Genomic DNA, 14,527 nt, shown 5'->3' with positions numbered 1-14,527 from the left:
TTACCACTCTAGACGCAATGTTCAACGTGCGTAACGTCACTACGATCTTGGCAATAACTTTAACATCGTGGTCCGTATCAAAACTGTTTCATTCCTTCTATTTCTGATTAATACGTATACTTCTCGGAAACAACACAGTAGTGCCACCAAAATCTACCAGAACACTCGGGCGTGATGGTAGGAGTAGATGTTGAGGCTGAGGGATCTCTGATAGTCACGAATCCTGATTCATCAGAAATGTCGGACCGACCAAACAAAACTGAATCACAAGCTGTTGCTGGTCCATCAATCTCAAATGACGATGTTTTAGTGAACAATAGCAGGGATGACACAGATGTGTCAAGCATGGTTGTGGCGTCGTTAGAGGAAAAGGACAAGATGTCCAAATTACAAACAAACAAACTAAACCTTGAGAGCTTTTATATATTTTATGAGAAAATGACAATGAGCAGGAACGTCGTAGAATGAACGTAATCAGGTCGCAAGAAGAGCGTGATAAGGACGGCATGGGCGTGCTAGAATCGTACTATGGTTTTGAGCAGCGTGGTGTAAACGTAGTATAGTCGTAGCGTAGTTGGGTCTAGGTTCAAACGTGATGGTCGTAGTGAGGTGGTAATGATGTCGCTGTGAGATCGTAGCGCAGTCTCTACGAATATAAACACGGTTTTGCTACGCTATCACTACGATGGTATTGCGACCTTTGCGATCTTACCACGACCTTACTGCGCTCTAACAGCGCTTCAACTACGACCTGATTTCGAAATACGACCACACCACGTTTATTTTGAACATGTTCAAAATTGGCCACGCTCATCACGAACTTGAAAACCTCACTGCGACCGTCATACGACCTTACTGCGATCTACACAGATCGTAGTGCGATCGTGGCCTAGTGTGACTGCAGTACAGAGGGGCGTATGACATTTGCGCCGATTTTGAAAATTTTCATTCTTTCATTTGTGCCGATTTTATATTTTTTCCTAATTGGATTTACATGTAAGTTACAGGTAAGTTCATAATTTTACAGCGCTGAGCACAGAGTATAAAGACAAATGAAGTGACATTGCAATTGATAAATGGCTATCCCAATGTTTCGGGTTACCATTCCTTTCCCTAAATGAAATCGATGACTGCTTTACGTTTGACATTGTCTGATGACAAATGTCATACATTCGTAGACAACGTACAAGTACACATTCCATAACGGTCAACCAATTCGTCATGGCGTCCATAAAATTAACGAAGGGATGATTTCAAATTCACCATTTGGAACTCTTAGTTTAATAGCTTCCTTGTGAGAAAATGCGAACTCTAGAAATGCCCCCACCAGTACGTATGCAAGACAAAGAAAACGGATGGCCTTCGTTATCGAAAATTACGGAAATATAGAAGAGACGAAATCATAAGAAAGGAATATATTAGATGTGTTGCCTATACATACTCGACAAGAACAGATTTATGATTTGAATGTAATCCGTTTTAATGGATTTGAATGATGTACATTTATTTTTAATTCGATCGTCATTTTAGAATAAACAAAGTGATTTTGTCTTAGGTTTTTAACTCTTGATTTTAAGCAGGAAACATCAGATATATACATGTTATGATTGACAATTCATAACATATGTACAACTGGCTAACGGAAGAGGTCTATAATGATAAATGAAAATAACATTACTGGGATGCTGAGTTGTCTCATTGGCACTCATACCACATCTTCTTATATCATGTCACCTGTAATTTACCTGTTATTTACCTGTAAAAAAATCGGCGCAAATGAAAAAATAAATCGGTGCAAATGAAAGAAAAAATCGGCGCAAATGCAAAACGCCGGTACAGAGATGGGTCCGATTAATTTCAATGTAATTGTTTAAATTACAATTACTTTGTCATTTGTACGATTAAATTAAATTAATGATTACATCATTTCTGAAAGTGTCTGATTAAATTAATGATAACATTGGCAAAGTAATCATGATTACATCTGATTACAATGAATTGCATGATGGGAATGAATAAACTTTTGATATATAACTATAGCATTTTTTAGAAAGTATTGTGTTTGCTATATTATAAAATGATAACTTCAAACTTCATCTATTTAATAAACCTCACAAGTTCACTTCATACATACATGAACATTGTGTCTTTGGTTACGACCCATTGCACTTTATCATCATTAATCTCTGAATTATTTTGACTTCAATTGAATATAGCTTTATAAAAAGCAATTGCTGTTTGTCTTCTGACATATTCTAGACTTTAATTTATATTTGTTTCAAGGTGCAGTTTATGAGAGTTAAAATATGGATGAAATTGTACCAGTTTAATCAAATTGTAAACAAAATATCAGTGCTAAAAATCATTGCATTTTACATGTCCAGTCCAAATTTATACAAAAATTTGCTTATTTTAAACAAGATATTTGTCCAACTTTTAATTAATTTTGTGCTAATTGAATAAATTATCACATGTCTGATTTATCTTTTACCATATACATTTTCTAATGACATGTCCATTATATTCAGATTTGAGATATGACTTTTTACTTGAATGCGTTAAATATATTGAAAATTTTAACAGTATGAGTTTAAATGATCAATTTGTTAATATCATGAACTGCGAAGAAATACAGCAATATTTTTGTAAGAGTCTGCATAAATTCTTTTTACGTCGAAAACTTTTCACTTTTAACTAGTGTTAAAACAAGATTAAGGTCAACATGATTTTTTCTTTAATTTTAATTTATAACTTTATACTGAAGTATTTTTATTTAATGGATTGCAATTTTATTAACTGTGATAGATCTAGTAACATTATTTTACTTTATTTTTATTCATTACTTTTTAATCGCCAAGTTTATTTTGTTTTTACTTAACAGATAACGTATTTGTAAATTAGTGTTAATACAGATTGTTATAAGAATTTAGTGTAAATATAGAGTTTTAAAAGTGTCTCATAAGTCAATTTTATGGCTGGGTATTGATTGAATGTTTTATGTGATGATATGTATATTGTGTACTTTATTATGACAATCAATATGTGACACTATAATAAAATAAATTTATCTTTATCTTATCTATATTGTCCTACAGCTATACTCAGTTGGTAATTGCAATAAAAACAAACCTTAATTGGTTTCCTACCTGTCAATTCAAAGGGCAGAATCAATTTGCGCCAATTGCAGTTTTGAAAAGGTATTAATTGCGGCACTCTCTTCTATTTTGATGGTATTAATTGCGGCACTCTCTTCTATTTTGATGGTATTAATTGCGCCAATAAATGAAATGTGCATGTTTTACCTATATCAAGACAAAACAAGACAAGACAAGACAAATACTTTATGAAAGTCTCACCACTTGTTACAGATAAGATATACAGCTTTTTAAAACACAAGATAACAACACGAGTCACTCTATAAAGAGTTTTGAGAGACTATAAAACATTTTTTCTTAGAATTATAATACAAGTACAAGTCAACTATCACGAGTATAAAATACATTTTCGCTTTATGAAAATTTCATTGCAGATTTTGGCAGTATAGAATACCACAATTAAAGAATGATTAACCTAAAAAACAAGCAGAATTTCAGAATATTGGATGATATTGGTGTTGTTACAAACAAAGATGATGACTTTGTATTGTGTAATGATCCGCAAAGCGGGATAATTTTATTAGGATGCGAGGCTATTTTCTGTACAATGTCAGAGGGATTTTTTTCTGATGGTTCTTAGTCAAGCATTTAGTTGTTATATAAAAATAAATAAAATTGGCACAATTAGAGGATTATTTTATTGGCGCAAATGATACCTATAGCTTTGAAAATTAGGTGGAGCAAAAGAAGTATTGGCGCAATTAAGTTGTGGCGCAAATGAGTTAATTTTTGGCGCAAAAAGATATCGCCCAATTCAAAGATGACAAAAATCACAACATTAACAAATGATTATAATTAAGGGTTAAAGAAAAGTATTACTTGAATATAACAGTTATTATCAAATATATTTATGTACATCTTTAAATTGTGAATATATGTACAATATCTTTTACTAAGGCCAGAAACATATAATTGTATTATATGTCTCTTCATAGGCTATTGGTGACTTTTTAATACTGAAACAGTTTATTTTTACTGAAGTAAACAAACCAATTGTCATGTTTTATATATAAGAAAAAAAAAGTAAACCAAACTATCATTTTAAACATGTTCAATATAAATTGAATAAGAATAACAAAAAAGTTTCATTTATTGACCATGAACACAGTTTTTAAAGATTTTTTTCATTGTAATCAGAATGTTATCATAAAGTAATCAGGATTACAGGGCATTATGAAAAGTAATTGATTAAATTAAATTACATGTAATCAGATTTTTGGCTGATTAATGATTACAATGATTACTTGAAAAATTGTAATCAATTACAGCTGATTTACGATTACAATTACCCCTACTCTGCTGCAGTATAAAAGCTTACAATTTTTGTCATCTTCATATGGAAATATTTTACATAGTTCATTTACATTCTTGTCAGTGAGAAGAAGTGCATAGTGATACAAATCCGTTTCATTCATTATTTTCAAAAAATTATCTTTGTCCATCTTATCAATGGCGGATCCAAAACAAGGGGGGTAGACCCCCCGTTTTTGGACGATCAATGCATTTGAATGGTGATGATGTAGTTTGACCCCCCTTTTTTTTAAATCTCACAACACATGAATACTTCAGATATTTGAAAAAAGAGGTTTTAAAAATTGACAGGAAATTAAAGGATCTAATTGGAATGGAATCAACAAATTACGAACAGATATGCTTTTCAAGTGTGAAAAACATCAACAAAATTTATACATAATCGGGAATGTTCTTCTTAAAATATACTCTTCGTCTCACACCGTAACTATATATAATACTTTAGCTATTTGACCAACGATGTATTAAAAAAAAATGAATGAATTAAATGTCATCTTTCCCTATTTTTTAATGTAATTATAAGTCTGTTTCAACTGGCAAGAATACCACTAAAGCGAACTTGTTCTAAGTAGTTTATTCTTTAAATTGCTGTCATTGAATATCAAATGGGAAAATAAATCCCGAAATTGATTTGAAACTTTGATACTCTATAGTTTTCCTGGAAAATATTCACATCCCTTGGTATTAGCGTACTTCCAGTTGCGTATATATTACATGCATGTCGGAAATATTGTAACGAAATACCTATTTCCCGATATGGTCAGGTAAAATTGCTACTAAGAGGCGACATCCAACGTGCAATGTAGGATAAAAAAAAACTTAATTCACATATTTTTTTTTCTGCCCCCCCCCTCCCCTTAACTTAATTTGGGGAAAATTGATTAACCACTATGGATATATGTAAAATCGATTTTGGATTAAAAAAACTTGCAGCAATTTTGATCCCTAACCCCAAACTATTAGATATAAGTTTTGTATCCTACATTGATCTTTTGATGTTGTCCCTTAAAAAGTGTATTACTTGTATCAGTAACTCTTCTTTATCAATTATACCTCCTAGATTGAATAAATCCAAAGTGTCAATAAGTTTTTTTTCATTATTGACAATACACAGATCAGAATTTTAAAGGTATCCAGTGACCACTATATTTTCATTTATTTGTAAGGCAGTTTGAACTTTCTATTGCATGATTTTATCGTGCACAGAAGTCGGTGTCCGCTTTCGGTGGATATGAATGACCGAGAAGGAAATGTTTACCCTTAGCTCGTACATTTGTATTTCAACCCAAAATGAAAATGTTTCATCGAAAGGACTTTCTTACGGACAATATTTTAGAATATAAATTTGTTTCTAATACATATTAATATGTGTCACCGTCATATTAAATGGTTATTCATCAGTTCATTTATTTCATTCATTCATTCATTCCATTTTCTGTTTCATCATACTCATTATGACGATTGACTGAGACTGACGACATTTCTAATATACGTCACTGCACAATTTCATATACACGTCACTTCACACCTGAACGATTTAAATAGAATAAAATATAACTGCACGAGCGCGGGAAAATATGTGTACGCCTTATTTTTATATAGAGATTTGGGATTTCATTAACTGAATAGCCGCCTTTCAAAGCTGACGCTTAAATGCTAAAGCAATATTTACAGGTTAGTTAATTTTGTTATTTGGAAAATATTATTTAGTTTCTAGATAGAGTTTCATTCATTAAAAGTTATAAATATTATGATAGTTTTATCATAATTTGCAATACGGCTTTTCCGTACTGTTTACATAGTATTTAGTAAAGTTCAAAATTACTGAATTACAGCTAGAAATTGTTTTATTGGCGATACTAATTCATGGCGTAATTTTAAAGTGCTTTGTCGAATTCATTAGTCCGTCAGTCCTTGTCTTATTGTAGTTTGTGGTTTTATATTTAGAGTATGAATGAATGTAATTGTTTTCGAATTTGTTGAAAGATTTGTATATGTTGAAATAAATGTATATTTACAGTTAATAAAAGTGGTATCAAAGTCACTGACTAGTTATAGCCATCACGATAATTTGGTGTATGTCAAGTTTACTGTGACATATGGATTTATCGATCTCAATTCATCAGGCACCAGAAGGTGTACTCGAAATGTTATTTTCATCCAGCAAAAAAGATAATTTCAATCTTGGGATTTATTGACTGTAGACAAAATAATCACGAAAGAACACAGAAGAAGTCATGTAAGTTAATTTTTATTATTTCTAAATATGTATAACAGTGGTCACAGTGAAAGTTTTAAAGCTTGAAATAGTTTTGAAATTCTAAATTTGTTGATAAAAAACAGTTTGATGCAGATGTTCACGAACGATTTTATTTCTGCAGATAATAATTTTACCATAAAAGAGTTGAAGGGAGTTTCCCGTTAGATTTAAAAGTTGAACTTTAAAAAATGAAAATGTAAATATCAGCTATATAAGGCTGTCAGTTGTTTTTTTTCGAAAGATCGAGAGAACACTAAAAAAATATTTCACTAGTTTTATGGAAGGGCAGATTAGAATTTATCAGAGAATGCAGATGAGATAATTCTAGATAAGCCTAGTACAGAAATAAGTTTTTTTTTAAGTTTTGCATTTAAAAATTCCAAAATAAAGTCTGTTATCAAGGATTTTTGATAAAGAATTAAGGGAGAGGGAGTGAACGATGTCTCCTACATTTCTTGAGTGAAAAATGAGTGAACGAAAAAATACCAGACTAAGAAATACACTTTCATTTAAATATTGGTAATATCACGAAGCTTTTTTTAATAGTTTTATGTGTCAAACAAACCTTCTCTATAGTAATGACTCGTTATTAAGGTATTTCATTTCACCCATTTATTGCATTTTCTTATACTGTGAATTCTTAGTAGTATTATATTAAAATACAGCCTTTATATTCTATATCTAAAAAAAATGAATCTAAAGCCAGATATATCAAACATTATTTTTATTTATGCGTTTTCAGGACAAAACAATCAACTCAACCCAGCCACGTCCACACCTTTTTCAACTGATTTTTATGCATCCGTCAAAGACGGGACGTATTATGGTATACAAATGTCCGGTGTCCGTCCGTCCGTCCGTCCGTCCGTCCGTCCGTCTGTCCAGCGTAAACATGTCGCACCGTATCTTGAGAACGACTTATCCAAATTTTATGAAACTTAATATAGTTGTTTCTTATGATGGTCAAATGATCTGTATACTTTTTGGTGAAAATAAGATTAAAACTTTTTGAGTTACGGCACATTGCAACTTAAACAGGGGTGTGGTTTTTTTCACATGTCGCACCGTATCTCAAAAACAATTCTTGATTATGGCTTAAAACTTTAAGGTTTATGTACCCTTCTGTAGCCATTTTTGTACGAACTTTTCAAACCTCAATTGTATCAAAATTACAGATATAATGAATTATAGAGATAGGCCATTTTGTACATATTCCAAGGGGAAACTTTATGCAAAGCCCTATTTTTTACTGTTTCATTGCATTTAATAGAAAAAGAGGACTTTGTGGCAAATAAATCAAGATTTTTATAGAAAATCCACAGCAAAACACATATCATTAAACAATACACCTAAATTATCATTCCACCAAGGTTTTTTAATTCTCTTTCTCTTATTACAATACGTGTCGTACTTGACTTTCAGCCTATGTCGTCTGGACTTTAGCTGGCCTGGTAAAAACGAAGAATTCCAAAATAACTATATTTTATTACAACTGAGATCTCATGGCAACTCTATAATACAATTTCAAATAAATGCATACAATATATTTCACAATATTTATAGTTCATCATACAAAGATAATGTCAAGCTGTAATATATTAAATGTTTCTTGCTATTACGTAATATACGCAAATATTTCTGTTATGGAGATCAATCCTGCATCGGTGCGATTTCAATATACACGAAACAACAAATATTTTCTTTGTGTTCTGTTGCGTTGTCAAGGTAAACCAAAGTGACAAACAAAGATTTCTCTAAACTTTGTTGAATATTAAATATAACCAAATAACAGAATTAAACTTTACTACGAATAAATTATGCGTCAAATTCACAAATCTCCTGTAAACAAATTTGCATGTAATAATGAAAATTAATGAAATAAATAACATTTACGGAATTTATGTTTACTGTATATTTCACTTAAAAAATCATCTATTTAATCGTAATGTAATAAACTAAAAACGCTCATTTTAAATAAATTGAACTAAATAAATAAAACTTAATTAAAAGTAAATGTGAAATGTAATTTTCATAAAAAAGAATGCTTTAAAATATTAAATATGAATTACCTGGTAAAAACGAAAAAATCCAAAATAACTATATTTTATTACAACTGAGATCTCATGGCAACTGACGAATAGCCCAAAACACTAGCTTAAAAAGGTCGTTGCTCACGTGCTTAGAGATCCCAGGTTTCCTTCGTTTTACCAATGAAAATTCCCGTTACATAATTTCATAACTGACCACAACATTTTAATTGGTCACTCAATTTTGTCTTGTCAACCAAGCTGGCACCTTAATCTAAATTATTGATTTTCGTATACCTATGTTGCGACAACCTATGTAATTTTGACAATAGGCCTAATTGCCTACACTCTTTCTTTTATTCAAAATATAGCATGTATAATTAATGAATGAATAATTATCAATATTTGTCAAACATCTGTAAAATCTATTTTCTTCTAAATTGTCCATTTTTTACAAATTCATTTTGAGAAAAAAAAAAATACTTAATAAAAGAAAGCTTGCAAGGCTGTAAATATAGAATAAACCATCATTTTGGAATTCATAAACTTGTGAAATTAATGTGTCAAAAAATAGTTCCTTGTCTACTGGCCTAGTAGAGTGATCAGGTGGAAGATAGCAAACACATATATTACATCAAAAATTTGACAACCTGTGATGCATGTACACCCATAAAATACCCTCAAAAGTTTGATCTAAAATACCAATATCAAAAATTTCAGTTAAATAATTTTTAATTAAAAAATTTACAGGGATACCCGACTGAATACTGTGAGTCGAGTAAGTTGTAAACAGCAGAGAAATGTGCAATAAAGGATATATTTTATTTAAAAAAAGAATAATAGAGAATTGTAGATGTTAAACCAGATACCTCGTGTAGGGAGAATGCCCCATTCTCTGCACATTAAAACCTTTGTAGCATTCTTATAGTGTCATTGTTGGCAACATGTTTTTAAAATTTCAACAGCCCTATTACATATTTTTTTTTTATGAAGATTGAAGAAGTTCTTAATGCAGTCATATATAAAAATCGGTCTTTTTACCTTTTTTTTTTTAGATTAAAACTCCAACTAGTGTTAGTCCCGTTAATAAATGGCACAGTAGACAATAGGTCCAATCCATCATTCCCGCGTTACGATATCGATACTACTAACCTATCTACAGTATTCATTCTGAATTCAAATAATGCGTGAAATAAAGAATAGTAAATTGGTCTTATATGTAATTTATGTTTTTCTATGCTTTACACGTATTTTTCATATGATATCATATTACACTGACACCGTCTTCAACCTATGCCAACATTTGATAAAAAATATATTCAACCTATGCCTACAAACAAATTACAATAGGTGTTGTTATAGCAATTTTTAATTAATAATAGGTTAAATACAGTCAGTATATTTAAGCATCAACTATTACTCTTTTAAAACTCAGAAACATTTTGCAAAATTGTGTTGTAGTACAATTAGAATTATATATTTTTTTCTTAAAAGACAAAAATTGTCAAATACTAGAAAAAGTGAGATGAAATAAATCTAAAATTAATGATAATAAAAAAAAATCTAAAATCAATTATTTAAGTATATTAACTGTACTTGAGAAAACGAGTTAAAAAGCTATTTCATTTGTGTAGATTTGTATGATAAAGTTTGATCATTATTTTGTTGTATTTAATATGAAACATACTTAGACCGTTGGTTAACCCGTTTGAATGGTTTAAAACAAGTAATGTTGGGGCCGGAGGTTGGGGCCCTTTATAGCTCAATGTTTGAGGTTAGCCAAGACTCTGTGTTGAAGGCCGTACTTTGAAATATAATGGTTTACTTTTATAAATTGTTTCTTGGATGGAGAGATGTTTCATTGGCATTTATACCACATTTTCCAATATATCTATTCAACAAGCAACAAAATATATCATACTTCAACAGAAATATTTTTTTTAAATCAAATGAATTTTGCAATACAAAACTTAAAATAAATATCAAATAAAATGATTTTGATCCATTTATAGGCTGCAACTTTTCAGTGGGACAGTGCATCCTGTAATTACTTTGTTTTAGTTCATAAAATTGAAGTACATATCTATGTGTTTGTTTTTATCCATTATATTGAGTTGTGAGATTTATGGTTACATTTTGTGTCTCTTACTTGGAACTCCAACATCCGAATTGATAATTGGGTAATAAAAGAAATAATTTGCAAAATTAATATTAAAAATGAGTGTTATTTATATAAACAAACTTGTGACTATCCTAAGACCATAAGAAACCTCTCGTGTAGTCCTTACTTTGTGACCAACTTTTAAAGATGTCCAAATTTAGAAATATTTTGTAAAACCACCGAAGGACTAGAATATATACCGTTAAACTATCCTAAGACATGTCTTACTCATGAGATAGTTTTGTGAAACTTGCCCCAGAGACTCAAGGATAACAACATGACACCAGTTGATTGTGCAGATGCAGCATCATATCTTATAGTAGGAATTCTGAGACTTTTATATTATTCACTGATAGTTATCTAATATGACTAGATTATTGTTTCTTTAATAAGACTTGTAAAATACTTGCCCACCCATTATTTCATTATGTTAATTTTAAACTTATTCCTATATAGCTTGTTGTTCGGTGTGAGCCAAGGCTCCGTGTTGAAGACCGTACATTGATCTACAATGGTTTACTCTTATTTAAATTGTTATTTGGATGGAGAGTTGTCTCATTGGCACTCACACCACATCTTCCGATATCTATAAACAGAGAAAAAATAGTGTCAAATAGTGACAAAAACACTTACGTCCGGTACGTTACTTGTGTTAAGGTTTAGGTACCCTTCTGTAGCCATTTTTGTACGAATTTTTCAAACCTCAATTGTATCAAAACTACAGATATAATGAATGATAGAGATAGGCCAATTAGTACATATTCCAAGGGTAAACTTGATGCAAAGCATTATTTTTTACTGTTTCATTGCATTTGATAGAAAAAGAGGACTTTGTGTCAAATAAATCAAGATTTTTATAGAAAAAGTATATGCCTGAATATATATTAAATTAAGACAAAATCCATTTTTTCATAACATTTTATTCACTAATGAAGTGGAAAATTCATTCTTTTGATACATTTATATTGTTATTGAATTAATATCTATATATCTTTATTTGCAATACATACAAAAACCAATTTTTACATTAACAAAACAAACATAATCAAATATAATGGAAACTCGACAATATTATAAGAAATATGATAAAAACAGTTACTGTTCTCCTTTCCTCAGTTCTAATGACTCTTTAATAAAAGAAACAACTGCTTTTACATCATCAGTGGCGGATCCAGGTCCAAATCCAGGACAAAACAGGGGGGTCCAACTTTAAATGCATTGAGCGCTTAAAAAGGTTTGTTCCAACCCCGGGACCCCCACCACTGAATATTAGATTAATGTATTTGGCAACAAACGCGCGATTTCTATGATTTGTTTTTAAGGGGGAATTGGGGGATGGAATGGCATATCCTGCATTTTTTTTTATCAAAAATAAAGATCACAGGCTGCTGTCGCCTCGAACCTTGACCTGACTACTCGTGCAGAAAAAACTATCCGGCAACAGTTGTTACCGGCCTGTTTCTTTGTAACTTTGTATTTTATTTAATACTTATATCTATGTGTTACAGTACACTTTCAGCAAATTGTCAAAGGGGAATATCGAAATTTGCTAAAAAAAATTATGGTACAATTTAACAGAACACATAATTGGAAGATAGACGCGAAGTTGTCACTTATCGTCCAGTGGCTATAATGTTTCATGAATGTTCAGGACTATAGGCAAAACGCAGTTATACGCTAAAATAACAGTTCCATTGCTCCGGTGTATCATATATACACATTTAAGGGGGGAGAGGGGAGGGGGTCGATGAATTTTACCATGGTAGAGGCGATGATTCAAGCAAAAGTTGTGAAACGAGCACCAGCATATGGCACTGTATGAAGATCATCTTTTTTTCTTCATTTTCATTTTATTATTTTGAGCGTTGCCGTGAAATTTTGAATCAAGGTAGCATTTGTGTTTCTGTTTGGGAAGAAGATAATTTTTGTATTTGCTTTGACATTTTCTTAGGTTAAACAGTGCAACATTGTAATATTGAAAAGTATATCAAAATAAAGGATCCCTAAAAGGAATCTTACGGATGATTCGTCAAGCATACGTACCTTGCGTCAATTTGTAAGAAAGCTCTAGTAAGATGGTCTACGACTAGGCTTAAGTGCGATTGTGTCGGACACTAAAGTAATTGGGGGATCCAATAGGGTGGGGTCTGGAGGTTGGAATCCCCTTTTTCGAACGATCAATGCATATGAATGAGGACATGTGCTTGGAACACCCTCCCCCTTCATCATGTGGTAGGATCCACCTTTTTAAAATGGCTTGATCCGCCCCTGAAAGTGCGATGGTTGTTTGTCTGATGATATGACACGCTAACCTCCGATGGCGTAACGCGGATATGGTCCAAGTAATAGTTTTCTTTTATTGCTGTGTTCCTATTACATTTTTGTTTGTTTCATCTATATATCGGGTCGTAGCCTTTCTCTCAAGTTTAAATTGCTGTACACTGGTCATTATATAACCCTATATGCTGCATGTACGGTGACATCCCATTAGTCCGACAACCTTTATTACGACAGCCAATTACTCAGACAGCCCACTGTTCTAACAGCCCATTACTCCGATAGCCCACTATTCCGACAACCCATTACTCCGACAGTCCATTATTCCGGCAAAGCATCTGTCTTATGTTTATGGGTAAATTTTCTCTAAAAAGACCAACTCCGTTCTCTTCATATTTGTAGTTGTCCGTTTTGATTCCAATTATTCTTTCTATGCGGTATATTTTTCTCAGTATATTAGAGCTGATACACATGCTTATTGCAACTGCTCAGTCCTTTCCCTCGTCCCTCTTTCGTTTTACGTGTCTGGGTATTTTATTTGTCTTTATATTTCATCGTTTGTGTGTCCACTGTCAGTCTGTGCTGTTCTAATTCGCGTTGTTTGTTGGTGTCTTGATCGATCTACCTTCTTTCATTTTGATTTTTGGGTTTCCACCTTTCGCGTTTCCGGGGAGTGCGGCTTCACCACTACAAACTACACAAATGAATATATCGGATTTTGGGCGGAACACTTTCTACCCCTTGTGTCACTCATCTGAGTTTTATTTAAATTGAGTTTGTCGCAGAAATAAGGGACTAATGTAGCGTCAAAATGAGAAAAAAACAGAGACAAACACATACCCAGATCCTAAAAAAAAAGAGGACAAACAGGACGAAATATGTGCTCTTGCGAAAAACAAATATGACGGACATGAACATTTCGGCAACTTCTATTTAAATATTCATGAAGAAAAGTGATATCGGGCCAGGGTACTGTATATGATATAGAAATATATGTAGTCGACGCACTTTCACTGCTCAAATAGAACGAGTGTAGTATAAAAACCAATAACAACTATAGTAAAAAATCTAAGACAATGTGCGACATTCTTGTTCCGCTTACAAGTGTCTTTGTCAAATTATCTTATTGTACAAACTTAGGTTTATGTGTTTTGAGGCAAATTTGAAACTCACTTTTACTTTAAAGATTGTTTTCAAAAAGAACTATTTTGATATCATTGATTTTAAGAAAAGTAGTTCGTATGTTAATTAACAATCGGTGCTCACCCAATCACATTAAGAATTGAAAATGCCAAATACTCCAAAAATCGTATTGTACAGCTCACAAAGTTGAGGA

General features: G+C 31.8%; 1 protein-coding gene across 1 annotated transcript in view; it reads left to right on the top strand.

The window, feature by feature from the left end:
* The first annotated feature begins 6,125 nt into the window (after window positions 1–6,125).
* The window catches only part of LOC134715447 (uncharacterized), a 161,625-nt gene continuing 153,223 nt past the window's right edge, over window positions 6,126–14,527 (top strand). Inside the window, exons 1-2 of the transcript XR_010106715.1 lie at window positions 6,126–6,140; window positions 6,487–6,705. The gene's annotated coding sequence lies outside the window, so the exon portion shown is untranslated. The remainder of the gene's footprint in view (window positions 6,141–6,486; window positions 6,706–14,527) is intronic.

This window comes from Mytilus trossulus, chromosome 4, assembly GCF_036588685.1.
Source record: "Mytilus trossulus isolate FHL-02 chromosome 4, PNRI_Mtr1.1.1.hap1, whole genome shotgun sequence".
Lineage (NCBI taxonomy): Eukaryota > Metazoa > Mollusca > Bivalvia > Mytilida > Mytilidae > Mytilus > Mytilus trossulus.
Note: the sequence above shows the minus strand (reverse complement) of the source record. Positions and strands in the feature narration are given on the sequence as shown.